The sequence below is a fragment of the Montipora capricornis genome, chromosome 4 (assembly GCF_036669925.1).
Source record: "Montipora capricornis isolate CH-2021 chromosome 4, ASM3666992v2, whole genome shotgun sequence".
Classification (NCBI taxonomy): Eukaryota; Metazoa; Cnidaria; class Anthozoa; order Scleractinia; family Acroporidae; genus Montipora; species Montipora capricornis.
Window position 1 is genome coordinate 23,168,068 of NC_090886.1, and position 5,000 is coordinate 23,173,067.

Genomic DNA, 5,000 nt, shown 5'->3' on the forward strand with positions numbered 1-5,000 from the left:
GTGGACGCAAGTTCTCACTTGCGAAGACTTGCGTTCACTTGCAATAGGGTGGCCAAACAAAACGCAAGTTGAGCGCAAGTTCTTTGCAAAAGTAGCAGAAGGGCTTCTCGAACAACGAGGATCCAGTGAAAGAACGTGAAAGAGCGTGCAGTGTTCTTTTTCGTAGATTTAATATACTTTCTTTTTGCCAGTGAAAGAACGTGCAGTGTTCTTTTTCGTGGATTCAATATACTGTCTTTTTGCTTCCGGTATGGAACGAATTTACTTCCGTTGACTGTTCAGCCAATAAAATTGATGCGAACTCGTTGTAAACATCCTCGCAGCCACAATTAGATTCCGTTCTGTAAAGAAGTTAAGAATATAACGCGCTCGTACTCTATGATTTATAGGTCTGCAAGGCTCTATTGTACATTATTTCTTTGGGTCAAAACTTTAGTAAAGACGTCCTAAAAGCTCACGCAATTATCGATTACGTGAGATCGAGATTTGTTTCAATTATTTTCCCTTGATTTGATTCTTCGCCAAAATGTTTGCCTAAAGAAAACGAAAAACTGCAGCCTCTATGCTTGTACTGCTTATTTGTGACGAAGAAGAGAACAAAAAGAAGAGAGGGAAAACAAGAAAATGGATCAAACGAAGGGAAGAGAAAGGTTACTTCTGTAACATTGTAAAAGAACTGAGGACAGAAGATCTCAGTGGCTATCGCGAAATGATGCGTATGAACTATAATCAGTTTCTGACGATCTTACGTGTCTTGGAACCGCACATTTCGAAAAAACAAGTCATTGGTGGCCATAAAACGATATCAGCAGCTGAAAGGCTGACATTAACAATAAGATTTCTGGCGAGTGGCGAGACTTTCCGATCCTTGTGTTTCCAGTTTCGTATGGGCAGAGCGACGATTTCCAGCATTGTTAGAGAAGTTTGCCAGGTTATTTTCAAGTGTTTTAGGGAGAAGTACTTGTGATCTCCAACCTCAATTATTGAGGAAGAATGGCTACAAATTGCCCATCGTTTTGAAGAGAGATGGCAATTCCCTAATTGCATCGGTACTGTAGATGGCAAGCATATTGTCCTGCGACCACCCCCTCGATCAGGATCATATTTCTTTAACTACAAGAAGTCACACTCTATTGTGCTTATGGCCGTAGCCGGTCCCGAATATCAATGACTCTATGCTGATGTTGGCACAAACGGAAGAGTTTCTGATGGTGGTGTATGGAACAACTGTGGTCTGCTAAATTCCTTAGAAAATAGTTCTCTTGAACTTCCCAATCCACGTCCACTCCCTTTTGGCAAGGACAAAGTACCATTCGTCCTACTCGGAGATGATGCATTTGGTATGCGCAAGTTTTTGTTAAAGCCATACGCCCAAAGAGGGTTAACACCTGACAAGCGCATTTTTAATTACAGGCAAGTATGAGAAATTTGGTATTCAAAAATGATATCCTCGAAGAGAAAGGAAAGAATTTCTCACTTTTACAGACTTAATAAAATACATGAAAAAATTACTTAATTCTGGTTGGCTAACAGCAGTGATGCTTTATGTAAACACAATGCAAAAATAGTTAATCCAGTGCAATTTACTCACAGAATTCTTGCTCTTAGCTTGATTGGTAAACAATACGGTTTTGTAAGAGCCAATCAAATATTTTGTTTTGGTGGAAGTATGCAAACAGATTGGTGAGCATTAATAAAGCAATACTGATAGATGTGCATGTTAGTGCACAACATTTTGTTCACTGTTTGGTGCTTCAACAACCTAACAAATGCAAGTGCTCCTCAAAACAAGTGTAAAACACAACACGAGAGCACCTGTTTTTTGGTCTCTCATGTTACTGGTAACTAATATTGCCTTTACCATTAACTTAATAATTTTAGGCATAGTCGTGCAAGACGGCTTGTGGAAAACCTTTTTGGCATCTTGGCCAAACGATGGATGGTTCTCCTCAGACCTATGGCACTTGATCCTGATTATGTCACTGATATCACACTTGCCTGCTTGATACTGCACAATATTCTAATATCAAGCTCCACATACTGTCCACATGATCTGGTGGATAGGGATGACCCTGTAACAGGAGATGTGATCAGGGGTTGTTGGAGAGAGCAGACAGACAAGCCATGCACATCCTTGCTGCCAATAACGTCATCTAGGTCTGGTCATAACAGCAGCACATATTCCAAAGCAGTAAGGGATATTTTTACAGAATACTTTGTTAGAGAAGGTGCTGTGCCATGGCAGTGGTCAAAGGTTTCATCTGTTAAGAAACAAACACATTTTTAAAACAAGTTATTTTTATTCAAGCAAATTGAAATTTACCTCTGAGTCAATGATCCATTATGAATTCTCACCCATTGTGCCAGAAACAAAGAAAAGAAAGTGTTTGGCTTAGCATAAAAACAGGTTTCTAGGTAAAAATATAATATAATGATTCCAGCAACAAACATGGTTACCATGCTGTCATGTTAAAAGTGGGAATAAAGACTGTCTGGTGTTAGATTCTGGTGTTGTGAAAGCTTCAGTGACATACATGCATTTGTGTTTTAATATTATACAAACAAGTGTACAAAATGACATCTAACGTAAGAAATTATTTGTTGATAAAAACAGAGAGTTAAAAACTTGTTTTGGAAGACAAACAGCCATCCTTGGTTAAAAATTGAACTGCTATTCAGTGTTATGTAAATACAACATGTAAACAAAAGTAATGACTGAATAACCCCATGGATATGGTGTCGGCTATGTTGATGAGAATAAATGACAACTTGAGATGCTGCACAATAACTCCGATGTCTTCTGAAGGGTAATTTTCAATTCTTGACACCACCTGGTCTTTCCAAATTAAAGGAAGGAGGCTTTGCACATTGGGAGGAAAAAATGTTCATGAACCATACTAATTTATCACTTGTTAAGTTTTTTGAGTTTAAAGCTGAAGAGGGATGTTGGACATCCAAAATGCTTTTAAATTTCAAAAATTTTTGTACAAACCTACCGTATTTAAAATAATTCACACCTTTAAACCATGAATACTAAATTTAAGATTAGTTAAGAAAATTAACCAACACTAAATACAAACAAATCTTTTTTTTCAAATTGAAAAACATGAGAATCAGAAACTTAAAAGTTGTAGTAATTTTGTGAACCTGGCATCTAAAAAGTAGGAGCTTGAGGATGAAGCTGCTGGAGGTTTGGCTGTGGCAAGGAAAAATGGGAATGATCTCCAGAAAGATCCTTTTGAGTCCCAAACTGGGCAAACTCCTGGTCAAATAGCACCTCCATTATTCTCCGCTGAGCCACCACCTTATTATAAGGATCAAGCAAACAAAGTTTTTGTGTTACAAGATTTCCAAATACTTGTTCCATGGAGTCAACTGGAGGGTGTGAGGCAGGTGTCTTCATTACATTTAAACATTCCTTCATCAAACTTGTTTTAACCTCTTCTGACATAGAATTCTTCCTTGGCTGCTTCCTGCTGGTAGAGGGCATATCCACGGCCGGGGATTCCTTCTTTGGAGTTCCCATATTACCTCGACTATTGTGCCGTGCCTCCATAACCGGTACTAAAAATTGCATGGACTTGAAAAAAATCCATGAAGGCTTAAATAACTCATCAGTACCCTGTCCTGATTTGGTGTTGTTGATTTTCCGCAAATTTTGCCCCAGGGTTGCCCTAAGGGAGACCAATTGGGAATTGATCTCTGACCAAGCTCTGTCAAGTTCTTTCTGTGATGAGAAATAATTATTGTAACCAGTTAGCATAAATGAAAAGTAAAGTAAGAATAAGGTGGTTTCATACATGTATACGCCTGAAAAAAGCAAGCAACGCAGTTGTCACGTTTATTCAACGAAGGATAAAGAGAAGCCATGACTGGAGACAAAAAAGTATCAAACATTTTAACCTGCTTGCCGAGACAATAGTTCATTCCAATATCATAAATTTTGTTAAGAGCACTACACCGACGTTGAATAGGTCATGGTTTCATCGAAGAATTCACCTGAATTTTTCAGGGGCATATTCGAGACAATTGCTTAAATTTTCCTGTATTAAAATGCGAGTATCATTTCTCGGATTCATTTGTTTCGTTTTGTAAGAAGTCCTCAAAAACACTGGTGTTTGTCTTCAGAATAAAGCCATCAAAAAGGAATCGAAGGAAAGAAAGAGAATGCCTGAAGAAAATGAGCTGAAGATCATAGTACCACTCACCCGCAGCGACCAGTAGTTTTCCGGGTTTCAGTACTAGTCGCTGCTCGAGACAACACAATCTTTTACGGTGAACGTTCAAACTTGCTTCAATAAGATCTTGAAGGTAAAAACCACGAAAAATTAAACAAAATTGGCAGTGTGCATTTTATATTGCAGCATTTCTTAGAAAAATATTCGAAAATACATTTACAAGACAAGATTCATGATACGTGGTGCCGTACTTCCACCATTTTTAATATAAATCACGTGAATCATGCATAATTTATATCGCGGAAAACAACAAGACATTTCCGGTTGTCAACGAGGTTAAAAAATGTTGCAACCTACCTCGATGTCATTCTTGGCTTTGCTCGTCGCCTCTCTGTCGTGGTACGACGACGAGGAGATATCCCAAAGACAGTGCCTCGCCTCGTATAGCTCATTCAAAGTAAAGATTTCTTAACTTTTCCCTTTTTTCCGTCCAAAAGACTTCTTCTTTGGAACTGCCGACTTGTTTTTCTTGCGAGAATTTTTGTTTTTTTTCTTTTTCCTAGGCTCAGACTCGGAAGAGCTGCTACTTTCACTGTAGCTGCTGCTTATACTTCCACCGCTACTAGGTCTCCTATTATGGTTTTCCTTTTTCTTATGTTTTTTTAACTCCCTATCCTTGTTTTCTTTTAGCTCTTCGGGGCTTAAGTTTTCCGAATTTTGCTCCGTGACAGAAGCCATCTTGTGAAAAGGGAAAGCGCGAAAGGCGCGAAATAGTTTGAGATTCCCGCTCAAACAGCGGCATCAGATTGGCTAAAAGGTTTC

The 5,000-nt window shown here is 38.6% G+C and overlaps 1 pseudogene; it reads left to right on the forward strand.

Annotated features, from left to right (window-relative positions):
* LOC138046360 (uncharacterized) overlaps positions 1-2,287 on the forward strand; it is a 5,342-nt pseudogene extending 3,055 nt beyond the window's left edge.
* The last annotated feature ends 2,713 nt before the right edge of the window (positions 2,288-5,000 follow it).